Source organism: Chionomys nivalis, chromosome X (assembly GCF_950005125.1).
Source record: "Chionomys nivalis chromosome X, mChiNiv1.1, whole genome shotgun sequence".
In the NCBI taxonomy this organism is placed as follows: Eukaryota; Metazoa; Chordata; class Mammalia; order Rodentia; family Cricetidae; genus Chionomys; species Chionomys nivalis.
Window position 1 is genome coordinate 29,050,611 of NC_080112.1, and position 27,508 is coordinate 29,078,118.

Below are 27,508 nucleotides of genomic sequence, written 5' to 3' on the forward strand. Positions count from 1 at the left end.
TAAGACAGGACCTCTTGGCACCTCGATCTTGGCCTTCCCAGACCGCTGAACATTTCTTTTGTTTATAAGCTCCTGGGCCCATCATAACTTATTATAGCATCCCTAATAGATTAAGACACTGTTTGTCCCAGTAAAGGTTACTATTGCTGTGATAAAGCACCATGACCAAAGCAACATGGTGAGGAAAGTGTTCGTTTCATCTTACAGCTACACACCATTGAGGGCATGAGCTCAAGCAGGGCAGAAACCTGGAGGCAGGAATTGATGCAGAGGCCATGGAGGGGAACTGTTTACTTCCCATGACCTGCTCAACCTACTTTCTTATAGAACCCAGGACCCCCCGGCCCAGGGATGGACTGGACCCTCCCCCATCAGTCACTAATTAAGAAAATGCCGTACAGGCTTGTCTACAGCCTGATCCTATGGAGGCGTGTCTTAGGGTTGCTATTGCCGTGAAGAGACACCATAACCATGGCAACTCATATAAAGGAAAAGCATTCAATTGGGCGACTTATAGTTCAGAGGTTTAGTCCACTATCATCATGGTGGGACATGGTGGCACGCAGGAAGACATGGTGCTGGAGAAGGGACAGCAAATTCTGTACCTATGATCCACAGGCAACAGGAAGTGAACAGAGACATTGAATGTGGCTTATGCATATATGAGCTCTCAAAGCCCACCCCAAAAGAGACACACTTCTTCCAACAAAGCCACACCTTCTAATATGAGCTTATAGGGGTCAGTTACAGTCAAACTACCCCAAGGCATCTTCTCAATGGAGGCTTCTTTCTCTCTGATGACTCTAGATTGTGTCAAGTTGGCAGAAAACTAGCCAGCACATGGGTGCTGCGTGGGCACTGAAGACTCCACCTTTCTACCATCTGCATCCAATTCTTCTTTTCTGTTCTCATTCCCAAGAGACACAGGTAGTCCCCAAATCGCGCTGTTTCAGAGTTTCAGCAGTGTATGCGCCTTCTGGCAATGCCAGGAATATGAGTGGGCCACCACAGAGCAAGCTAGAGAACTAAAAGAGATCATAGGAGAAGTACAGCCCCAAAGCCAAGCCACCAGACACAGGCTGGGACAACAGAGAGGGCAGAACTGGTGCAAGATGCTACCTACCATGGATAGGCTGGCTTCTTTCCTCCTCTCGCCCTGTGACTGCCATCTTTCCCTCCCATTGGCCACATATATTGGAAGCCAAGGAATAAGGAACCAAGGAAATGAAGTTTCCCAAGATACCACAGGAAAGGGCTTGAAAATGACAGCCCTGGCTGGGCCTGGTGGAAAGACAGGCGAATACGACAACGTTTACAGACCCGTCATCCCACCCAGGCAAGGCAGTGACTAGAGCCTTAGCATTCACCGTCAACACATCACTCGCCTCTTCGGCCTCTTACCAGGTATCTACAGCTAAGCCTGTGGCCTTTCCTGGCCCAAGCCCAGCTGCCCACAGTGCTGTCTGCCGACTACCATATTTTGATATATTCCACTCCTCCCCTCATCTACCACCCCCAGCCTAAGCAAACTCTTTGTACAGGAATCCTTGCCTAGGTTTCTCCTCAGGAAGAGCCCATCTAGGACAAACCACAAACACAACTCACAGCAGCATCAGGGCTTTCTTACCAGCATGCTTTGTGGCACCCTGGAACAAAGATGGCTGCTGTGACATCTCTCTGAAGACTGAGACTCCCTGTATCAATCTCTAAGACACCCAACTCTCCCGCCTATTTGATTTTTCCCATCCTCTCTTTTCTCTCCTTTCCATGGGAGGAAGGAGGGCAGAGCCGGTGGCACAGGGACACCCCTCCCCAGTAGCAGACTTACAGAATCTCTACTCCAGTTCCACTGCTCTGCTCCCTCCTGGGCACCCCCAGCCCCCCAGGAGAGGTTAACCCTCTGAGAAGGGGGTGAGTTAAGTGCTGCGTTACCAAGGAACTGCCATACTAGCCACCAAAGTGCCTGCTCGTTATTTGAACACTTTCCTCTATTTGACTGAATACAGGAAAAATGTCACAAATAGAATATTCATCATCGCCCTTGCACGCCTTTTCTTCCCTGCTTATCTCTCCGCTGTCATGTACGAATCCCAGCTTCAGATTCATTTGGTATGTTGAGTGCGTGCCCAGGGAGATGATGCCGCCGAAAGGCTGGCCCACGTGCTCCGTGCTGCGACAGCCTCCCTCCCCACTGGTGACACCCCACCAGACAAACGCCACTCACACTGACCCCTCGAGGCTAGGACACCGTCTGCCTAAGTGAAGGGGCCTTCTGCTTCACGCAGAGGGAACATAAAGGACCCGAGGAGCCTTCACAGCCATTTAGTGATTCTCGGCATGTCACTTTCACAGACACCTCGGCTTCCAGAGCTGTATCCTCAGGTGCTTCTTAGAAGACACAGGATGGCATCCCCACCCCACTTCAAACACCGTCTGTTTCAAGATCCTCAGAGGGGCTAACACCGCCTGCCAATTTTTCAGCTAAAGTCATCAGCGCACAGCTTCTCTCTGCCTCCTCTCCATCAGGGCCAGCCACTCCCCAGCTGGCTCCTCGTCCAGCCAGGCCCCATCCAGCACGCTGCCTCCTGTCAGGCTGCAGGGAACACGGTTCCAGGACTGAAAAAATCAAAGTACTTATTGCCCTGACAATTAGGTATTATGTTCAACTGCGCTAACGCAAGCCTGAAAACCTAGCAACTCAAACAAGATTTGCAGATGGGAGTTGCGGGTAGTGTTCTCTCTGGCATCCTTAGTCCGGAGGCAGGATACGCAGGGATGGTCACCCCATGAAGCTATCCAAGAACCCAGCTCATTTCTTTTCACCCTTAGGATATGATCCCCAGGCTCTTACAGAGGCAACCGGAACTCTCCAGTCAGCCCATCAGAATCTGAGATTGCAAACAAAGGGCAGAGGTACCTATCACAGAAGCAACATTCCCAAGAAGTCCCACCCAAAAAGCCCCAGCCACACCTTGCTGTCCAGAGTGTGTCGTGTGACCAACCCTAGCTACAAGGAGGCTGTGAAGTCTAAGCTTTCAGCTGGGCATACTGCCATGGTATCTGAAGCAGGGGTTCTATTACTGTGTCCTCCCAAAACTTCTGTGTCGAAATCTAAATCCTCATGGCTTCAGAATGGGACTGGACTTGGAAACAGGGCTCTTCCCGACATGAGTATGTTCAATGAGGTCGTTAGGCTGGGCCCTAGCACAACATGACAATGTCCTTAGAAGAGGAGTTTATCCGGGTGATGGTGATGCACGCCTTTAATCCCAGCACTCAGGAGGCAGAGGCAAGTGGATTTCTGTGAGTTTGAGGCCAGCCTGGGCTACAGAGCTAGGAGTTTAGAAATCAGGCACACAGCCTATGGGAGAAGGCGGGGAGAAGATGGCTATGTACAAGCCAAGGAGAGGGTCTTCGGGATAAACCGACCCTGCCAACATCTTGATATCAGACTTCCAGCCTACAAGAACTTCACACTGACTAATCTGTTGTCAGGGTGGACCAACGCCATTAGTAAGGAAACAGAGGCCATTGGTCACTGTGACCAGGAGCTGATACATTTGGCAAGATTCCACATGTTTATATCACCTGGGCTTTTAAAGCTATCTATCATTGGTCATGGTAGCCCACATATTTAATCCCAGCCCTCAAGAAGCAGAGGCGGATTGGTTTTTGTGAGTTCAAAGTTACCCTAGTCTATGTAGTTCCGGGCCGTTCAGGGGTCACATAGTGACTCTGTGTCAAGAGGACAAAGAATAAAGACTTTTTGTCAAATATTCTCCTCACAAACTTTTTTGAAGAACCGTTTTAAGGTACTATCTATCATGTAGTCCCTAGAGGGCTTCACCTGCTCACTCTCCCTGGACAGCTCTTGGCGGATGGCCCTCCTCGGAAATGCTTGTGTAAGAGCGCCGCAAGCCTCCCTTTGTGCCTCGCACTCGGGAGAGGAGTAGGGGAATGGAGCTCTCACCTGAAGTGCTGAGAAAACACAATGGAGGGGGTGCTAAAGGAAAATGACTGGGAGATCACAAAGAAACAAAAAGAAACGCTTGTGTAAACCTCGTGGCCTCTCTGGAACGACATGAGAAGTACTTCAGCTGCCCCCTCCCCGCCACTGGCCATAAATAGCCTGCAAGTCTAAAGTCGGCGCTTCATTCCTTTGGTTAATCTATTCTCCCTGTGAAAGGGCAAATTAACTAGCAAATGCTCCAGATCCGGTGAGCAGCTCTTGATGGGGAGAAACACAGAGCGGGGCCGGGGGGATGTCTGGAAAGGGCATGCCACAGAGTCAGAGGCCAGAACGAGAGCACAGCAGGCCCACGTGAGGTCTCTACGACAGAGAGGAGGTTCCTCAAACACCGCAAATGCATCCTGCTTTGCAGAAAGGTCATGTGAAAGGGTACTGGGGTCAAGACATTTTCCCAAAGACAGCGCTGTAACCTATCTCATCACATCTTCTAATAAAATTGCATTTACATAGGATCCTCCTATGAATTTATGGGCCTGTATCCCCTCTCCTGGTGCTACGGTTTAAATGTGTTCCCCGCATTTCAAGTAGTCTCCGAAGTCACAAAGGCTAACTAACAGTACTTGGAGATTGAGACGTTAGGCATGTTGTTGCGATTAAACAGTCTTAAAAGTTATCCATGGGGGGGGGGTGCACAGGTGTGGAGGTCAGAGGCCAGCTTGCAGGAGACGGTTCTCTCCTTTCACCATGTGGGTTCCAGGGGCGAAACTCGGTCATCCAGATTGGTGGCAGAAGCTGTTACTCACGGAGCCACCTCTGGGATCAGAGGCAGTGGTGATTATGCCGCGTCAACTATGCAATTTATGACTTTATAAAAGGAGGGAAGGAGGTCTGAGTTAGCATGCCCCCTCTGGCCTGCCCCGTGATGCTCGGCACCACCTCGGGACACTCCAGAGAGTCCCCACAGCAAACAGGTTCTCATCCAACATTGCCCTATTGACCAGAATGATAAGAAATACATTCCTTTTCTTTACAAATGGCCTTACCTAGTCTGTAGTACTCGGTTATGCCATCAGAAAACAAAGACACCGGCCCTGGAACCTTCTCCACAGAATATCACTGGAGAGCTGGATTGGGCTGTTCGGTCCCCCTGGGTTTAGGGACAATACTTCCCTAACATGAGATACTACAGACACCAAGCTTTGGTCTCTGTCTTCGCAGAATCTGACAGCTTGCTTTTCTTCAATTTGTTCACGCTTTGCTTTGATGAATAACGCCTTGAAGAACTCTTGGGGGAAGGGAGCTGGGAAGACAGCTCTGTCAGAAAAGTGCCTGCAGTATATGGATGCGGACCTGAGTTCAGATCCCTAGTGTCTACATAAAAGCCGGGCGAGACAGAGCAGGAGAGACGCCCCAGCCTTCAGTGCTCTTGCAAAGGCTCGGAGTTCAGCTCCCGGCACCCAGATTGGGTGGCTCAGAATCCCCTGGAGCTCCAGCTCCAGGGGAATCTGAGTACCTGCAGTATCATGCATACACAGATACACGCATACACATAATTTAAAATTAAAAGAAACAATAGTTTTAAAAGCTAGGCAAAGCAGTACACATGTTGCTCCCACACTAGAAAAAAAGGACAGTGAAGACAAGCAGATCCCTGAAATCCATCGGCCAGCCAGCCTAAACAAATCAGTGCGCTCCAGGTTCACTGAGAGTCTCTGTCTCAATTAATAATAATAGTTAATAATAACAGAGAACAACTAAGGAAGATACTCAGTGTTGACCTCAATTCTTTCTACACATTCACACAAACATGAACATACAGTGGTATATTATTCCTGCTTTAATAAATAAAGCTTACCTGAGGATCAGAGGGCAAAGCAGCCACACTAATCAGACACACAGGCCAGGGAGTGGTGGCGCATACCTTTAATCCCAGGACTGGGGAGACAGAGGCAGACAGACCTCTGTGAGTTCAAGGCCAGCCTGGTCTACATAAGATTGAATCTGTCTAAAAGAGAAACAGAGTTCACACAAAGATGATTCCAGCACTGGGATCACACGTCTTTAATCCCAGCACTAGGGAGGTGGAGACAGGAGTGATATGGCTGGGCGGAGAGAGGAATATAAGGCGGGAAGAGAAAGGAACTCACTGGAGTGTGGAGTCTGAGGATTCGTGGAGACATTCGGTCTGAAGATTTGGTAGAGGTAAAAAGTCTCTCTCGTGATTGGCTGCTTTGCTTTTCTGATCGTCAGGTTGAACCCCAGTATCTGTCTCTGGGTTTTTATCATTCATGCTACATGTACATATCACACATACAACATAGAAAATTCTCGGGGAAACATTAGACTTGCCAAGTTCTTAAATGTCTAAAAACATCTTGAATTTCTCTCCACAGTAGAATACATTGTAGTAGGAGAACTCATAGCTTGTGGTAATCAGGATGGGACCCAGGTTCTCATACCTACCCCAGATAGGTACTCTATCGCAGAGTCACGCTGCCAGTCCCGCAACTGAACGCTCACTGACTAGAGTGTCCATGGTTATTGCATTTTCTCAATACAAATCTCACCATTTTAACCCTCATGATGCCTGGGCTAGAAGCCTGCAAACTACATTTCCCAGAAGCCTCCCTATATTGCTCTGGTGGAGAGCATCAAGAAAAGAGAGTTGGACAAGAAGAGAGAAGATTGCAGCTTGTAGCTTCGATAGGGTATAATTGTGTTTCTCCTTTCCCATTTGAACCCTGGCTGGTAGAGGATTGAGGTACAGAATTCAACTCAAAAGTGATCTTTCTTAAAAGTATGAAGACCGTGTCATTGTCATCTAGCTTGCAGCTTCTCAGACTGTGGGCCACTGTCACATAGGGGGTCACATAACATAACTTGAAGGCTTCAAAGCAAAAATGACAACAGTGAAAAGTTTCTGAATGCACACCCTAAAATTAATTTGAAGTCAAACACTTAATAAATCTGAGCTATTTCTGGCTGTGCTTGCCAGTCTTGTAGCGCGGGACTCTGAGTACACAGCACGTACACTTTTGCACCACGGACACCCTCGAACCACGCAATGTGGGGTGCTGCCTGAAACACTGCAGCTCGCTCGTGAAACTGTTGCATGTTGTGAGCTAGCGTTCTCATTGTACATACACACATTTTCGCTCTTAAGGAAACATTTATGTTTAATTATGGGGAGACTGAAAGCAGAGACTGCTCATTCGTCTCCCGACCACTCAGACCTGAATAATTACACAGAAATTGTATTAATTACAACACTGTTTGGTCAATGGCTCAAGCATATTCCTGGTTAACTGTTATTCTTAAATTAACCCATTTCTATTAATCTATGTATTGCCACAAGGCTGTGGCCTACCGGTAAGGTTCCATCTGTCCAGCATCTGTCTCCTTCAGCAGCTACATGGCATCTTCCTGACTTTGCCTACTCTCTCTCTCTCTCTCTCTCTCTCTCTATATATATATATATATATATATATATATATATATATATATATATATATATATTTCTGGATTTCCTGCCTGGTTTTGCTCTGCTAAGCTATTGGTCCAAACAGCTTTGTTTGTTAACCAATAAAAGCAACACATATACCAAAGGACTTTTCATATCAGGAGACTTTTAATACTTTCTTAGTATTATTTATTGGCATGAAAATATCAAATTTCATATTTTAGGATTATATCGTGCTACAATGTTTCATTGTAAACATGGTTGTTCGGACCTAAAGAGTTGAGTCAGCGGTTAAGAGCACTTGTTCTTGCAGAGGACTCCGGTTCTGTTCCCGGCACCCACATGATGGCTCATGACCATCTTAACTCCAGCTCCAGGAGCTCCAATTCCTTCTTCTGCCCTCCGCTGGCATCAGACATGCATGCCCTGCACATACACACATGCAGGCAAAAACCCTGGCGCATATAAACTAAAATAAATACATACAAACCATTTTAAATAGAAAAAATAAAAAGTATTGTTTGAATGTTTCACATAGTGACCCACACCTTTGATTCCCGCATTTGGGAAATAGAGGAAAGTGAACCTCTGTGAGTTCCAGGCTAGCCTGGTCAGCATAGAAAGTTCCAAGTCAGTCAGGACTCCATAATGAGACTCTGCCCCCTCTCCAAAAAAAAAGAAAGGAAGAAAGAAAGAAAGGAAGGAAGGAGGAAGGAAGGAGGGAGGGAGGGAGGGAGGAAGGAGAGAGAGAGAGAGAAGGAAAAAAGAAAATAAACAGATAAACAAAGTTGGTAACTTGAGTTTCATAAAAAATCATTTTGGGGGACTAGGGCTCTAGCTCAGGGTTAGCATGCTTCCCTAGCACGTGCAAAGCCCTGATTCAGTCCCCACTACTTCGGAAAAATTGCCAAACGCATTTTGCTTGAGATTAGGACATTGCCTGCAATAACTTGTCAAATGGCCTCAAACGTACTTCTGCCACTTTATCCCATGTATTTATTTAAATCAGCGTCCTCGATGTTGAATATCACAACATGAAAATATCATTAATCTTGGAAAAATGAAGATTCTTTACTGCAGTGTCAAATATTCAGCCAGAGGCAAGAGATGGGGCTCAATTAGTAGAGTACTCACCTAACATGCAAAAGGCCTTGAATTTGATCTCCAGCATTGCGTAAAACCTAAGTATGATGTCACACACCTGTAATCCTAGCACTTGGGACAGGGGCAAGAAGATCCGAAGTTCAAGGTCATCCTCAGCTACATCCAGTTCAATGCCAGCCTGGACTACCTGAGACTCTGTAGCAAAGAAATCTAGACCACCAAGCTTGGAGACCTGAGTTCAATCCCAGCAACCTCCATAAAAGTAGTCGGAGTTATCTTCTGAACTCCTGACATGTGTGCTGTGACATGTACACCCAAATACATGCACCACACACAGATACACACACACACACACATCATAATCATCATCATCACCATTAAAAAAAAAAACTTTATAAAACTCAGCCAGCATTGAATCCTTTAGATAAAAATCAACTAGCACATCTATTTCATTAGCATTAACATTTGCAGGCATCCTCTAAAAATGGCAAAAATATAGATATACCGAAGAATTGTTTTAAAATAAATTTACAATTTAGTCTCAGCGTATGTTTCACCTGTATGCCTATTTTATATACCTACATAACCTGGGTTGCATAAAGTATCTCAGGTGAAGGTGCTGTAGGAAAAGAATTTAAGGAGCCCCGTTCCAGTCCGTGAGCTCAAGTCTTTCAGCGAGTTCTGACTTTCATCTCCCTAGAGGATCTGAACTTTTTATCGTCACCCTTGGAGTCCAGAAACTGTGGCACCTTTAGAGAAGGGGTCTTTTATAATTCTTCTTGTTTGGGATTTGGTATGTTCTTTAAATCTAAAGATCGCAGTCTCTCTCCTGCTCAGAGAAATTGTTTATTCTATTATTACTTTATTTCCTCTCCTGCGGGCTGGCTATTCTTGGCTTCTAAGAACTCCTATTAGAGAGTTGAATTTCAGGTCCATCTCATGCCTCTTAATTTTTCTGTTATATGTTTTCTTTCTAATGTCCTTGTCTATTTTGGACTTTCTAAGAGAATCTGCCAATGTTGTCATCAGTTCGGTCTTCAGCCATGGTCACTTGGCCACCGGGTCCCTTCAGTGAACAATCGCACTTTAGATTCTAAACACCCAGACATTTTCTTTTGACAGCAGTCAGCTGTCTATTTATAGACAGTACTTTCATTTCATGTAAATATCTTTCCATATCCCAGCAGAGTTCTGTGGGGATTAGCTTTTCTGTTTGTTTAATTTGGCGTCTCTCTTTTCTTCAAATGTGTTTCCTAAGTCTTTACTCTGTTCCCGTGATAGATGGAGGGAGATCCACGCTTATCTCCACTGGAGTCTGGCATGTATTTTCTAAGCACCAGTGGAAAAGGCCTGTTCTCATGAGGGTGAAAGCAAGTTCCGGCGGTGGGAATCTGCGCTTGGCTCAGAAAGGTTGGTGAGGAGGTCTGGATCCAGGGCATGTCCTGCCGTGTGTTTGAGTAGTATCTCTATTCCTTGGGGCTGGCTCACTAAACAACAGAAATTTGTTTCTCAACTCTGCTGCCTGGAAGTGCAGATTAGGTTGTTATCAGGGCTGGGGTCTGGGTCGCCTGGCAGAAAGAGGAAAGCAAGCTCTTGGGCCTCTTATGAGGAACCTCATCCCTTTCGGTTTGAACACATGGTTCCCAATGAATAACCCTGTTTGGGGAGGTTGTCAACCCTCTGGAACTGTTGACCTAGCTAGCAGAAATGGCTCTCTGAGAGGGATACCTATGTCTGATTCCCACTCAGGCTCTCCTGCTTCCTGAACCCCCAAGATGTGCGGGACCACTACCTCCCACTCCCACTGTGCTCAGGATGAAGTCATCCCAGCCACCATGCTCTCTCCAGCACGGTCCTCCTTCTCTACCGTAAGGTTTCAGTGGCAGCAATCAGAAAGAGAATGAATATGTCTTGCCCTCCTGACTCATTCCACTGTAGCTCGCCCCTAAAGGCACTCCTTCCTAATAGTCTCCCATTAAGAAGTGGGTTCTATTCGTGTCTCTAAGAGGAACTAAGTACCTGACAGGAACCATTTAAGGGAGGAAGCCTTTGCTTTGGTTCGCTGTTGCAGAGGAATCTCAGGCTATCCCAGCAAGGAGGTCGTGGAGCAGTTCCATCTGGGTAGAGGGGCATATGCAGCCGAGACTGCTGGTGTGGTCACAGACTGACCAGGAAGAGGAGAAAGCAGACAGGAGTCAGTAGATATAACCTTCCAAACCCGCCCAGTAGATATAACCTTCCAAACCCGCCCTTGGTGACATACCATTGCCAAGCCGGCACCACCTCCTCAAGGCTCTCCGGCCTTCCCAATGGTGCCTAAAGCTGAGGGCCAGGTATTCAAACATGATTTTGTGGGGATAGTTCAAATCTGAATCATAGTGTTTGGGCATAAAAATCTGGGGGTGAGTGTCCAAGTTTTCAGTCCATAGCAAGTAGATTGTCTTCCAAGGGTAAGGGCTCCCTTCTCTAGTGTCCAGCACCCTTCCCCCAGCCACAGACTGTGGGAGAAGACTGAGTCAGAGCCTTCCCTTTGGAGGACTAATCTCCTAGCTTTGCAAGGCTAGGAAGCAGTTCCCAGAGAACATTCAACTCACATCCACCGACACCTCCCCTGCCCTTTCTGCCTGCTCCAGCCTTTGAAGCCTCTGCTTTGGGGATTCTTCCAGGGCTTTTGGGAAAAGCTCATCTTTGAGTGAGAGAGGACCCCCCACCCCCAAGCATAAGCCTATATAGAAGTGTGTGTGTGAGAACCTAGCTTCCATTCCCATCAACACACACACACACACACACGATGAAGATGGTAGCTTTTACATTATGTGTATTTTGTTACAATAGAAAATAAAAATAGTTTCTAATGAATCCTTCCCCTCTTTCTGGAACCCGTTCGCTCATCTTCACAAATAGAATTGGCTCATCCATGCTATATACACCAAGCACACACCACTGTAAGCATACTCAGTTTCATTGATACTTGATTTCATTAATTCCATCAGTTTGGTAGAGTTCGAAGAGGGAAGGCAAATGATAGCTCAGCAGTCTTGAGACACAATCTTACTTCCTCATAAATGCCTGGGAAGACGATCACGGATAAGTAATGACTACATGAACGCTTGTCACCCTTTCCTTTCTATTTCTGACTATTATAGGAAAATACCTTAATTAAGAGATTTTTAAAAACAAAACTTGATGTCTGAGGAATGAATGCTACTGAATGGAGTATTTTTACCAAGATATTTCTAGCCCACTGATTCTCAAACAGAGGGGCCGGGGGAGGAGAGACACTTGCTTCTTTCTGTACAAGAGAATCATTGAGAATTGTGGTATGTCCCAGAGTTTGGGAAGAGAATTATTTTGTGCTGTAGAACAGAGTGGAAGCAGGGCTGGGGACCACAGCACCCTCCAGCAGAGCTTCCAGCTGCAGCCGCAACCCCTAGCCACATTCGTCTCCTTGCCAAATACAAGGCCGATCTGTAAGTTCATCTGGATTCAATAGAAATCCACTAGGCTAGAGGTGTGACTCGGCTCCAGTACAGCATTTGCCTAGCATACACAAGGCCTTGGATTCCATCCTCATCACTATGATGCATAGGTAGAAGATAGATAGATAGATAGATAGATAGATAGATAGATAGATAGATAGATAGATAAGAATCCACAGATTAGTAGGCATTTTCAGTTTTCCCTCTTATACTTCCTTGTACCAAAGCAATGAGGGGTGATTCTGATCAAGAATGGGATTACCCTGTAATTCCAGCACATGAGAGACTAAGGCAGAAAGATGATGAGTTCAAGTCCAACCTGGGCTATATAACCTGTCTCAAAAGTCAACTAACCAACAAAGAAAAAAAATATGATCTTACCATCAAAATTTTTTTAATTTTTCTTTTAAGATCCCACCATCTGTGCATGTGTGTGTGCGCATGCACAGACACACACACACGCACACAGAGGCCAGAAAAAGGTATCAGAGTCCCTGGAGCTGGAGTCATAGGCAATTTTGTGAGTACCCTATGTGGGTGCTGGGAACTGAACTCTGGTCCTCTGCAAGAACGTCAGGTTTTTCCCTCTCTCCCTCCCCCCCAGAGACAGGGTTTCACTATGTAACTCTGGCAGGTCTGGAACTTTCTATGTAGACCAGGTTGAACTAGACTCCCTTTGCCTCTGCCTCTCAAGTGCTGGGATAAAGGTGTGTGCCACAGTGCCAGGCAACAGCAAGCACTAGTAACTGCTGAGCCATCTCTCCAGCTCTGGAGATTTTAAAAAAACAAATAGTTTGAGTGCTGGGAAAGACACCTGGAGCCTCCGAATGCTGAGTGTGCATTCTACTACTGAGCCTCACCTCCTCGTCCCATCACTGGGAACCTGAACCTAGCGTTAGCTTTTATTATTAACTTTTAGAACTATCACCTAAATATAATTGTGATCAAATTCTCTCTCAGAAACACATCCTGAAACAATTATGGGTGGAATGATATGATAGCTGGGACCCGCTGCAGAATAAGTAACAAAGGAAGACAGACATGTTCACCCAGAGGCATGCGCTAGAATGGCTCCAAAGCAACGTTACCCCACATGTCAGCTGAAAGGAGAGTGGATAAGCGCGGCCACGCCCATACAACAGAACAGTCCTCAGCCATAGAAAGGAATGAGCTGCCGACCCATGCAAAGCCTGGAGGGATGGTGCCAACATGAACTGTATAGAAGACGTCACACCTCAGGAGCCCACAACATATTATCACATGAACATAAAGGACAAAAACAGGCAGAGCTTCTGATGATATCAGAAATCAGCATGACCATTGCCCTCTGGGATAAAGGAATGAAATACTTATTACTAAAAAATTAAAAATCATAATTCAGGCTGGAGAAATGGCTCAGTTGGTAAAGCTCTTGCCTCATAAGCATGGGGGTCTGAGTTAAGGGTCTCCAGCATCCGCATAAAAGCCAGGCTGAGCAGCAGAAATCTCCAACTCCAGTACTTGGGGGTGCAGACAGGGGACCCCTTCAGTCTATTGACCAGTCAGTTTAGCCGAATGGATGAGCTCCTGAGTGAGAGACCCTATCTCAAAAACACAGAATGAGAGCAGCTAAGGATAAGACTAAATGTTAACCTGTGACTTCTATGTGCACACATGTATCACACACACACACACACACACAAATTATAATTGCACAGGAGGGTCACACTGATATTACAAGACATGAGTTCCTATTTATAGGATCCAGGTGAGGGCTAAGTACAGTTTTGGGTGTTTGTTTGTTTGAGGCAGGATCTCACTCTGTAGGTCAGACTGGCTTGGAACTCCCTGTGTAGCCAAAGCTAGCCTCGAACTCATGTTAACCTTCCTGCTTTCTCTTCCTGAGTGTTGTGATTACAAGTGTGTATCACACTCAGATTAATGAGTGTATAATTACACTGTTGAATTATTACAGTGTTGAAGTATATTCACAATTCTCCACATAAAGTAACTTTTAAGTGATCGGATTTATAAAAATCCATATTTTCTCCAATGGTGGGGTGAAGTTTGGGGTTGTTTTGGATGGGAAGATGCAGAGGGGGGGCAGTGTTCCAAATGCAACACCCAGTACCCCTTTCTATTTTAGCCCTCTCACCTTCCTCTCTGGTGCCCTCCACAGCCTCAGGACATGGTCCTATATACGCAAGGACAACTGTTACCACAAGGAAGCTACCCAGAGCTTCCATTAGCCACTGTGCGCATCTATTGATTTGTATCCGCCTAGATGTATTCAGGGTTTACAAAGATGCACGCAGCAGCACAGTATAAAATAAATTACAAATTAGTAAGAACAGAGGAGGTGAAAGAAAAGAAGAGGAAAGTAAGATGGAGACAGAGGGGTGGGCTGGTGATTACCCAAGATGCCTACCCTACTACAAAACCCTCTCTACTAACTGGAGGCAGAACATAAAATTGAATTCGGGTTCCCTAGTACCCTAGGTGCTGAAGGAAGGCCAGCCACACTGTGATTTCCAGAGTGAGTGATGTAACACCAAAGAGGGCAGTCATGAGAAGTATAAACCCCAACATGGGAAGAACCACCCATATGAAGGAAAAGACACCCGGGCTTCTGAACTCAGGCTCCTAGCCATCTCAGGGTGGTAGGGAGGGCTGGGGACATAGATTTTCCCATTGGGTAGTGCTGGAGGTGGAGCTTAAACCCTCTTCTGAGAACACCCGCCTACTAGGAGTGCCTGCCCCTACTCAGACAGCTGCCGGGGAAATTCCCAGGGGCTGGGAACTTTAAGAGGGACAGAGTGATGAAGGTGCCATCCTGGTTCCGGGCCATCAAGCAAGGCTGCAATCATTTCTAGTAGGAGAATGTTTTTCTAATTTAAGGCAATGATGACTAAACACACACCGGAATCGTCTTTTAAAAGTCATTAGTCTTTGATAGCCAGACTTCCTAATGAATCCTTCAGGCTCAGCTAGTGCAAAAATGTGCTGCAAGGTGACCCCGGTGATTAGTGGCTGGAATCGTAAGCCAAGCTGCAGGTAGGTCTGAGGAATCCTTACTGCAAACAATGACTTTGGATCCAGCGCAATCCAACTGTACCTCTTGCTGCCAATAATGAGGCGGAGGCTGAGGCTGTTTGTGAAAGTCATTCCTGGGTGTCATGGCTGATAATACAAATAGCCAGCATGCATGAAGCATTTTCTCCAATCTTAGGAGCTGTTTTTTGTTTTTCTTGTGGAATTCTTACAATAGCACCCTAGTCGGGGAGGAGCCCTGCATTCCCGTCTTCCAGATGTCTCTACCAGCCAGTGAGATGTAAGTCTGTAAAATACTATCTGCACATGAACACTTTGACCCCTGCGGTACTCAGGGGAAGGTTTTGATTAGTTAGTTACTTTCACTTGTACAGATGAAGGAGCAGGGATTCAAACAGGCAAATTAACTTGCCTAGGGACTCAAAGCAAGTGAATTCCAAAGGTTAGAATCGCGAAGGCCTCCTGACTCCAGGTGGTACACCCTAGTGGCCAGTCCCAGGGCGGTGAAGGAGAAGTGGCCAGGGAAAAGGTCTGCTTTGTCTGGTTTTGATCTTTTCCATAACCCTGAAAATAGTTACCACTAGCCCCATTTCACAGACAAGAAAACTGCTTACAGACTAAATTCTATACCATAAAATGAGTGCAGAGTTGGAATTTTTTTCTGCTACGTCACGCTAGATAGGACAGAGGCAATCAGAACAGAGTTCGATAGGAACATAAATTCAGAGATCAATAACACCCCAGAGCCAAGCCCGGTGGCACAAGCCCCAAACCCCAGCCACTCAGGAGGTTGAGACAGGAAGATTGCATGCTCGGGTCCAGCCTGGGAAACTTGGAAAAGACCCTGTCCCCAAAACTGAAAAATAAAAAGAGGGCCAGGGATAGAGCTTAGTGGTAGACGGTTTGTTTAGTGTGTGCACAGCCCTAATTTACACAAAAGCCTCACCCAGTATCATTCTGGAATGTTCCACTGGTCTTTGCTCTCAAGAGTTTTATAATCTACCAGAGAAGATGATTTTCGTGCAAGGGAGATGGCAGGAGGAGAACCGAGAAGCAAAGGGCCAGCAGAGTTCACTGTAGGGTGTTGTCTTGGATACTATGAGAAAATACCCGGACAAAAGCACCTTAGGGAAAGAACAGTTTGTTTTTGGCTTCTGTGCTGAGGGTACAGTCCACCATTGCAGCGAAGGCACGACAGCAGGAGTGTGAGGCAGTCTGTCCCATCATGTCTGCAGGAAGGGAGCAGAGAGATGCCTGACCAGGGCCCAGCTCACTTTCTCCTTCTCACGTAGTCCAGGACCCCAGCCATAAAATGGTGCTGCTTACATTTAGGATGGATCATCCCATCTCCATTAACTCAATCAAAACACCCCTCATAGATACGCCCAGAGGCTTGTTTCTAGATGATTCTAGATCCTGTCAAGTTGACAATCAATATTGTCACAGGTGTTTTAACAGAAAGAGATTTAATGCATGGAATTAATTAGATGTTAACAGTATCATTTTGAAGGCTCCGAAGACTTGCATTGGCCTCCAAGAAATGAACCCGGGGACTGATCGTCTGAGAGCTACAGTCTCGGTCACAGTCAGAGGAAGGGTGATGACGAGGTCCCACTGGGACTGCTGAGTTGAGGAGCATAGCCATAACTATAATCTAAGACCCCAAAACCTACTGTCATCCAAACTGGGAATGTGAAACCTGGCTAGGCTAGTGATTCTCACCACCCGCAAAGCTGGACAAGGAGACGTCATCGTATTCCCAGAGAAAATTCCATCTGTACAACCTTGCTTGCACATAAAAGGCCAGTTAAAAATGTTGAACTAGGACCCCGCCTCTTGTCCACCCTGCAAATCTTGAGCAGTCAGAGTAAACATCTACTAATAGAAAGTAGTTTTGCAACCCTGAACCTTAGCTACAAGTGAGTCTGGGAAAAGTAATTTTTCAGTTTTCTTGTTTCTGCTCTATAGTAATTGCATACTGACGGCAGGGGTGGGGGTGGGGATCTAAGAACCAGTACAGTGCTAGGGCGGCCCTCGGAGAAAGGCCCTGACTTGCAACACTTACCCATTCCCATTGTGTAACTACTCTCCCAGTGATTGATGTCAAGCTCCCAGTGTGATATCAATGAACACAGAATTGGGAAAGATGTGTACAACTAACTGATCCCTACACCTTAGAACCAACCAGTTCCAGAAAGTCCTTGCTAACGGATCCTACCCAGCTTATGTCAGAGACACTGTGAGAAGGACAGCAGAAGAGAAGGACTCTGGACGCCACATTTGTTCCAGTTTAAGGAAAGCAGCCTGGCCACTTGTTAGCAAACAAACTCCATTTTCCTGCCACTAAGTACACCAATCACGGAAATGTTCAGTTCTACCACAGAGTTTGTTCACAAGGTGACAATGTTGCAGAGTCAAGGTTTGGGAGTATCTAGGGGATAAAAAAGCTCCGTGGTTAAGGCATGGGGCAAGGTGATTAGAAGTAAGGAGTGTGGTAATGGGAGTTGTGTGCATGTACAATCAAACCTGATGGCTCTTTCGAGAACGTGGGACACCTGTGCAGGTCCGGGAGGTCAGCGGCTTCAACCTGTCAAAGCTAATCAAGGCTACTTCTAAATTGCTGAAAACAATGTAATCATTCCCACAGTAACTGCGCACTGGAGGTGTTAGTACAGCAAAGCTGCTAGGGGCCTACTTGCTAGTTAGCTAATCAGCTTCTAAGACTGGTGCCGAGAGCAAGACACCAGAAACAAGCCAAGCTTGAGGCTTCATTCAGTTTTTCCCTCCATTCCCCACTCTTCAGTGTCTTCGACCTGCTAACTTCCTTATTCCTTTACCTTATGGGCCCTACTGCCTTCTCACTGCCAAGACTGATCTGATTGTGGCTTGGGTGGCGGAGAGGATGCAGCCCGTTAAATTAGAGCCGGCCCACAGCTAGGAGACCCATTGCAGCAGAACACTGCCAGGGCCCTGGCAGAATAAACACCTCTATTCTCCATTTCCCCCCAATGCTTATGAGATGGCAAGAGGAGGGAACCAGGGGCCTCTGAGTGACAGAGACCATTTGCTGACCGCTTCAAAGATCTTGCACATGAGGAGAGAATCTTCTGGGCTCTTCTTTTTTGGTGGGGAGAGGAGGTTTTTGTTTTATGTTTAGAGAAAAAGTCTTAAAGTTGTCCACTTGCAACAAAGCAAAACAAGCCTCAAAAGAAGCCTCTTTGAAAAGGTGTATGGAAGCCACCGGAAGGATCCATGGCAGTCATTATTTTAGACAGGATCTTGCATAGCTCAGGCTGGCCTCGAACTCATGAGCCAGGGATGACTTTGAACTCCTGATCCTCCTGCCTCTAACTCTGAATGCTAGGACTACAGGTGTGTGCCGCCAAATCAAATTCATAAAGTTCTGGGGAGGCGAATCTAGGGCTCCATGTGTTCTAGGTAAGAGCTCTACCAACTGAGCTCCATATTCATTCAGCCCAGCAAAGCATGTGTGTGTGAGTGTGAGAGAGAGAGAGAGAGAGAGAGAGAGAGAGAGAGAGAGAGAGAGAGAGAGGAGAGAGATTTTAAAATATATTTTTAAAGCTGGGAATGGTGATGCGTGCCTGCCTGCAATCTCAGCACTTAAAAGGCTGAGGCAGGAGAATCAGGAGTTCTAGGCCAGCTACATAACAAGACCCTACATCAAGCAAATAAATACCTAAATGGATAAATAGCTTCATTTAAATTGGCCTTGTGAAAGTTGATTTGGAAGGAGACAATTTTATATTTTTAACTAAGAACTGAAAACAAATTATGGCTGGAAGCGGAGGGTCCAGCAGACCTGAAGGGACACCACTGGGGCCTCCCAGAAGAAGCAGGGCTGTAAGATAGGGCCCTGCTTCCTCATGAAGCTCGAATTGGCGGAAGCTAACAGCAGTATGGAAACTTGAGGGGGAGGTGTCACATATAAAAAGTTACAGGACCTCAAGTGTCTTACAGAGCACACCTCTTGAATTTTAACGACCAGAGTTACGACTGGGCAATTAACCCCACAAGGTAGCCCTCCACCCAGGACCACTGGAGACAAAAGACAGAGCCAGAAGGGCCTCCCTGGGGTCAGTGGAGTCAGGCCAGCGCCCCCACCCAGCATAAGTAAATGGCATTTCTTTTCACATCAAGGTCTTCAAAGAAAGGAAGTTCACATGCCATAGAACTAGTTAGTGTCTAAATTCCTGCTGTGTGAAACCCTGCTTTGTCCAAATGTTCTGTGAGTTTAAATGTTTACAGGAAATCAAAGGAAAAGACACAAGTCACAAATCTACCGTGCCGGCAGGAGTGGCAGGGAGGAAGGTTCCGGAGTATCCAGGGACTAAAAAAGGCAAGGTGATTCATGGGGCAAGGTGATGGAAAATAGGGAGCAGGGTAATGGAATCCTCCAAAACTCCAAAAAAGACTTGGAACAAGTTTCAAACTACTTAGAGTGCTGGCTATGTAAACAAAACAAACAAAACAACAACAGAAGACCCAGCTATTTGATGCAAAAGTTGTCCGTCCCGTCCCGCCCCCCCACCCCAGGCAGAGTTTCACTTTGTAGCCCTGACTGGCCCGGAACTCACAGAGATCCACCTGCCTCTGCCTCCTGAGGGCTGGGATTAAAGGCGTGTGGCACCATACCCTGCCTACCATCACTCTTTAACTTAAAGCACCAGAACAGTCCAGAACAGTCATACCATTTCCAAGGAAACCCTTGGCTGGGGGGAAGGGAGAGAAAAAGCAACAGAGGTAGGGGACAACATCCTGGAAGTGGATAGGGTTTTGTTCTCTCTCCCCCACCCTCTTCTAACCAAAGGACAGAAAAGAGGGTAGGGGTGCAGAGTGGAGAGGGCCTGCAACGGAGAATGTCTGAACAGAGGCAGCTAGCTGTGGTGGTCACCTGCCTCAGATCTAAGGATGGGGGTGTGAGGAGATAAGAAGGATAGAACTAAAAATGTCCTCATTCTGAATACAGTGGCTTTTTGATGCCCAAGCCGCTGCGAAAGAAAAGAAAGACGCATGAGTGATCCCAAAACTCTAGAGCAAAACACAGATTTATTAACTCCGGTGGTGACTTCCATACCCTCCAGTCCTATGCCATAAGGTACAAGCTCTCTGGTCCTTCTGCAATGGCTGTCCTGATCCTGGCCCTTCTGGTTATATACTACCATGGACTGCCATGTAGGGTTTAGTTAAATAATTTATGTGATTGTTTTAATAGAAAGTTCACCCTTTATAGGAAAATCAATAGTGTCTACATGATGTCCCACTTTTATGCAGGCATGAGTTGAATCTATTCCCAAGAACCCCCTACCACCTTGGATGGGGGTCCAGGCAGCAGGGTGGGTGTGCTGCGCTGGAGGAAACATACCAAAGAGAAACAAGCTGGAACTGTAGCAAGCAGCCAGCGAGGCTGGCAAAAGTTAACCTCTGGAATATGAGCTGTGTTAAGCATGCAAGGCAGCTAACTGGGTTGGTGCCCAACAGCTCCATCATCTTCAGCCCCACGCTCAGAAGGGTCCCGGGCTGGGGAGTTGAAGGCTCAGTGGCAAATCTAGTCAGCCCTCTGTGTCGCTGAGCCTCTGTGGGTCCAACTAACCACCCATGGAAAATAGTGAGAAAACACAGCATCTGTACTGAACACACACAGGCTTTTTTCTTGTCATTATTCCCTAAACAATATGTTTAACAACCATTTATACAGCATTTCCGACGCATTGCTATTAAAAGCAACCTGCAGATGATTTAAAACATACAGACATGGTGCTGTGTGCCTGTGATCCTAGCACTCAGGAGGCTACAGCAGGAAAATAACAAGTTCAAAGCCAGCCTGGGCTACATAGCAAAACAGTCTCCAAACAACCAAAAACAAAGATATATATATATACAAAAAGCACAGATAGATGCTATGCAAATTCTGTGTCATTTTATACATGGGGTTTGAGCATCCAGAATTTGTACTGGGTGGGGAGTGATCTTTGCACCAGTCCCTGACAACTCTGATCCTGAAAGAGAACACAACCTCATTGCCTGGCTCCTTGGCGGAGAGAGGTCCAGCAGACACCACTTTCAAAAGTTTGTATTCTATTTGCTGAGTGGTAGTAAGGATTGAACTTTCAAGATTTTAGGCTGCTTAATAAGATCTTCCCCACCTCAACCAGAAAAGAAAATGTCCAAACAAATAAATTTGCAAAGCACAACTCAGAAACACAAGAAGCATGAAAAAGCAAGACAATGAGACGATGTGACTTCTCCAAGAGATCTTAACTCTTCACTGCTGAACCGAAAGACACCAAAATAAGTAAAAGGCCAGATGAAGAGTTCAAAAGTCTTCTGTGACCTCAAATGACCTTGAAGAGAATACAAAGAAGTATGTGAATTGAACTCAGGACCTGGAAAAGAAAGTTGGCATCATAGAGGAAGAAGTCCACAGAATGGCCGGAAAATCAGCACAGGGATAAAGTCACATGGAAGTAAGATTCATCAAGGCAATTGAAACTTTTAAGAAAAAAAGAAGGGGAGACATGTTGGAAATGAAAGGCTGCATGTATTGAAGAAAGAGAGGAAAAGCAGACGGGGAAGGCATCAGCAAATAGCCTTAGCAGACCCTTAAAGAGCTGCGACCTCCACTCCTCACACAGCCGTGTGAAACGGAAGGGGAAGAGATGCCACCAGACTAGTTCCAGGAAGCCAGCACTACTATGATACAAACGCCTGATAAGGACACAACACAAGGTCTATAGACCAATGTCTCTGATGAGCAGAGATGCAAATATTCTCAATAAAATTCTCGCAAATGCAATTCAAGAACTCATTAAGGAAAGCATACACCACGACCAAGTTGGCTTCTTTCCAGGGATGCAAGGTTGGCTCAACATATGCAAATCAATGAGTGTGATTCATTGACTTAAGGACAGGCGTGGCACAATCACCTCAGTACCACAGAAAAGGCCTTTAACAGCTGTCAAAGCCCTGAAGACTCTAGAGTTCGAGAAAGAATGTGGCTCAAGTTAATAAAGGCGACTACACCCTTAACTAAGTATGGCATCTCTGAGGAGGGGGACAAGGCAATAGTGTTGTTTTGATTAAAAGGAGGGAAAGGTTAGAAGTCAGGGCTATCACATTTGAGTGTGCATCGGCGGAATTCCCTGGAAGGGGCCCAGGGTCTCATGTGACCCAGGCTGGCCTTAACTCACCAAGTAGTTGAAGATAACCCTGAATGTCTGATCCTCCTGCCTCCACCTCTCAAGAATTGGGATCGAAGGAATGGTCTACCACACCCGTTTATGCCCTGTTGGGTCTCAAACCCATGATTCCAAGCATGCTAACAAAGTACTCTACCAACTGAGCCAGCCCAAAGAACGGGCTTTTTAAACAAAGTCCTATGTGCTGCTGCTGTGGCTGGTCTAGGGAGCCACACTTTAAGAATCGCAGTTCTAGAAAAATCTTACATCTATTTAAGCAGGTGCTGAATAGAAAGCCTTCATTTATTTAGTAATGGCCTCAGGCTTGAGTGTGGGAAGACAGTGTACTCCTGTGTAAAGCAGCATTCGGTAGATTAGCACTGCCAGGTCAAGGACACAGTGCCTCAGACTCCTGGGACTGGCAAGGCCTTCCCCTGGTCCGAGGTCAGAGGTTGAGGAAACAGTTGACCTTTAGCAAAAAACCAAGAGGAGCTTCCTCGTCCAAAACCACTGCATTATCGCCTGTCCCAAGGTTGTTCCCCTCTAGCAACTCTGGACCAGGATTAGCTGACAGCCTCCTCCTTCATGATGTACAGAAGTGCTGAATTCCAGGGCTACTGCTGTATCTCCATCCAAGCCCATGGCCCACCTAATCCCAGCTTTATGGTACTTGTATCTGTCTTTTTTAAAATTTATTTTTATTTTACATGCATTGGTGTTTTGCCTGCATGTAGGTCTGTGTGAGGGAGTCAGATCCCCTGGAACTGGAGTTATAGACAGGTGTGAGCTGCTATGTGGGTGCTGGGAATTGAACCCAGGTCCTCTGGGAGAGCAGCTAGTGTTCTTAACTGCTGAGCTCTCTCCAGCCCCATCTCTGTCTTTCTTAATCTCCTGTGGTTCCCAGTCAGATTTCCAGGACAACATCTTGTAGGCCAAGGCAATTGGGCCACAGAAAATCTCCCTCCTGTGAAGAAGCTATTGGGTAAGAGTGAAAGGCAGGAAGAAGGCTAGTAATAAAAGGTGACGTAGAGTTGCGCTCAATTAATAATGCACACAGCGGATAAAGAGATGGTTCTCAGATTATGAGTACATACCGCTCTTGTAGAGGAGCAGAGTTGGATTTCTAGCACTGATATGAGATGGTTCATAACCACGTGTACATCCACTTCCAGATGATCTAATGCCCTATAGTGGACACTATGGGCACCCAAGGACATACAAGCACACACATACTTAAAAATAATGAAAATAAATCTCTTTATATCATACTGTAGAGGTGGTTCAGTGGTTAAGAGCACTTGTTCTTGCAGAAGACCTGGCTGGGCTCAGTTCCCAGCACCCACATGGGTTATTCACAACCACATGTAACTCCAGTTCCAGGGGATCCAAAGATCTCTTTGGGCACCAGTTATGCATATGCTATATATCCATATGTGCAAGCAAAATACACACACACATACACACACATACACACACACATACACACATACATACACACACACATACACACATATACACACACATACACACACATACACACACACATACACATACACACACACATACACACACATACACACACACATACATACACACATACACATATGCATGCACGCTTATATGTATGCGCACACACACACAAAGGTGTTGACTGAAGTTTCTGTCCTGCCTGGGTCCTGTAGTCGTTCAGTCTTAAAGAAATCACACAGAGGTCTACATTAATTATTAAACTGATTGGCCTATTAGCCCAGGCTTCTTATTAACTAATTATAACTTATAATAGCCCATAATTCTTGTCTGTGTTAGCTACGTGGCTTGGTACCTTTTTCAGTGAGGCAGTCACATCTTGCTTGCTCTGTGCCTGGCTTCCTCGGTGTCTGGGTGACGACTGCAGACTGAAACTTCCCTCTTCCCAGAATTCTCGTTGCCCCGCCTATACTTCCTGCCTGGCTACTGGCCAATCAGTGTTTATTTAAAATACAAGTGACAGGGTACAGACCACTGTCCCACAGCACACAGAGGGGAGAGAGAGAGAAGTAAAAATAAAATTTTAATTTAAAATTTTAATAAATAAAAATGTAAAGAGGAAACAGGCCTTATCAGACCTAGACAGCCACAGTGAAGGACACTCTGCCTGGCTGGGCTGTCTGAGCGGTAAGCAGAGGAAGTGATCACCCCTTTCTCTAGGGACTGCTGGCCAATTCAGCTTAGTCAGCCTACACCTAGCAGCCCATTCCTAGCTTCTCAACTTCCCTTTTTTTTTTTTTTTTTTTTTTTTTTGAGACTATGTCTCACTACGTAGTCCAGGCTTGCTAGCCCAGGCTTGCTACCAACTTCCTACATAGCCTAGGCAATGTGGAATTGCTGTTCCTCCTGTCTCTTTTCTCTGGGTGTTAGAATTGCACCATCCCTCGCCCTCGGTACTTCTTTTCTTCTCATCTCTCTTCATCTCTCTTCTAATTCATCCTCATTCACTTGTACATCACAGTCCTTTTATCCAACCAAAACTATGCCCATGGCTGGTGGACAAAAATCTAGTTATTCATCATGATATCAGTCTGGAGCTATAATTCAGTGGGAGAACACTGCTAGCTTGCACAAAGCCTTGGGTTCCATCACAAAATAAGAAAAGAAAAATGGAATGGCTGCTTCCTTGGATGAGAAGTTCTGGGAGCCCTGGTTCATGGGACAGCCATCAATCTTACTGTAAAGTCTCAATTCCTAGAAAGAAATCTTCTTGCTCTTCACTGGAGTGGAGTGGGGGATGTGACTCAATTGTCAGACGCTTGCCTGGCATGCAGGAAGCCATCCCCACAAGGAACAGCATAAAGCAGCTATGGGACTGCAGCCATGTAATCCTAACACCCAAGATGTAGAGGCCAGAAGTTCAAGGTCATCCTGAGCTGTGCAGCAAGAGTGAAGCCATCCTGAACTACATGAGACTCTGTCTCCAAACCAAGAACACGTAACTGCAATGGGCACTGAACATGTACAAACATTCTGACCTAGTGAGAGGCCCAGGCGCCCACAGGTTCATTGAGTCCGTAGCCCTAGCACAACACCTGAGCAGCCTGGTTCAGAGCCAGGGAAAGAAACACACCCTGAAATGGGAGCAGAGACAGGGGAAGAGACATTTTGTCCCTGAACCTAGAGCCGGAGAAAAGTTCCCGTATCCTGAAACCAGGACCAAAAGAACGCACTAAGCCCCTAAATTCAGAGCATAGCAAAGATAATCACACTGGTCCAAAAATTAGAATCAAAATGGTAAAAAGAACCAAAGAAAGATTTGGTTCCGGATCAGAGCCATTTCTGTCCCTGACACAAAACCAGCCAATCCCTGAGCAGGGAAACAGACCAACCACTGAGCCCCTAAAGGTTTGGAATTCCCCTCAGGCAGTTACTGCATTTGGGAATTCCCCTCTGGCCTAGAAATCCCCTTACTTCATAGGCGGCAGCCAATCCCAAGCCTGAGGATCTAAAATTCCCCTCACCCCACTGGGGGCAGCCAATCACAAGCCCAGCCTCTTCCCCTATATAAACCCCCTCTTTATCACAGGCTCGAGGCCTCTCCTGCACTGTCCCTGTTGCTGCGGCTTGGGGTGGACAGAGGGACTACAGTCAATTCACAATAAGGACTCTTTGCTTTTGCATCTGATACAGTCTCTTTTATGATTTTAAAAATGCTACCGAGTCCCAGGCGGCAGCTGTAGGCAGGCAGTGGACTCCGGGAGCAGCCAGTCCCAAGGCAGAGACGACTGTGGGTCCCTGCAAGATCCCGGGGGGCCATGTGAGCAGGTGGCGAGCTCACAGAGCAGCGGAGCCCGGCGGTTCGGAGCAGCTAGCGGCGGGAAATGGGTTCCCGGTGCCAAACCGCAGAGCGGCTCTTGGTGGGGGCGGGTGGACAGGAGACAGAGACGTGGACAGACACAACACGTTGAATATTTATTCAGGGGGTTATGGAGGGGAAAGGGAGAAGGGGGGCAGAGAGAGAGAGAGACAGAGAGAAAGAGAGAGCGCCCGCCAAGAGGGGACAGTAAGAGAGAGATCCAAGATGGCGGGGCAGGGGTGGGGTGGGGTCGCTGGGAGTGGGTGCGGCTTGCCCCTTAAAGGGCCAAAAGAATAACAGTCTCGAGGTAATGTTTTGGGGATCCAGACTTTGGGCGCAACACTAGGAATCTTATTCCTAGGCATAACCAAGAGAAATGAATTCAGACATCCACACAAGGGCAAGGAGATGACCATTCACAGTACCTTGATTCACAGAGCCAAAACTATAGGGACAGTCAGTTTTCATCCGCAGGAGAACAGATATGTACATTGTAGTTACTATCTAGCAATGAAAAGGAAGGAATTATGGACATTGGCCGAAACATAAGTAGACACAGCTTAGATATTATAGTGAGGGAAACGGAGGCACAAACGAATCCCTTCTTCTGATTCTCTCTACAGAAAGATCCAGAAGAGGCTAGACTAATCATTGGTGATAGAACCTAGGATAGCACTTGTACTGGTTGGTTTTTGTCAACTAGACACAAATGTAGACATATCTGGAAGAGGGAATGTTACAAGAATCTTATCTATGCTGTGGTCCAATATCCAATTAGAGTCAAATACTGGTTCAAGAGGTGGGGTTTACATTCAGCTGATCAGGGATGGATCAGAGGGTCCCCTGGACTTGAGAAAGAGTGGCCCCCAGAGAAGAGGGGCAGGCCAGAAGGTTGCACAGGCCCTGGAGAAGGGGAGACAAATTGGTGGATGTGTCACAACTACAGCCATGGTGATTGTCTCAAGTTCTTATATTTGTCCCCGAGTTTTATAATAAACGGTAAAAAGAAACTGCAGTAAGGGAATCTCAGCTGAGGAACTGCTCCAGCAGACGAGCCTTGCACTCAAGTCTGTTGACCATTTTCTTGACTGATTTTCTTGAATGATTGATAGCCAATGTGGGAGGGCCCCACACACTGGTTGGTGTTACCCTAGGCAGATGGCCCTGGGTTGTAAAAGAAAGCAGACTGAGAAAGCCTGTAAGCAGTGGTTCTTCATGGTCTCTACTTCAGTTCCTGCCTCCAAGTTCCTGCCTTGAGCTCCTGTCCTGACTTCCCTTCATCCTGGACTATAAAATGTAAGATGGAATAAACCATTTCCTTCCCGAGATGCTTTTGGTCCTGGTTGTTTATCATAGTAATAAAAATCTAAGACTGAGCTTAAAGAAGGGAATGTGGTGATGACTGAGAAAGAGTAGGAGGGAACCCTCTGGGATTCTAGAAAT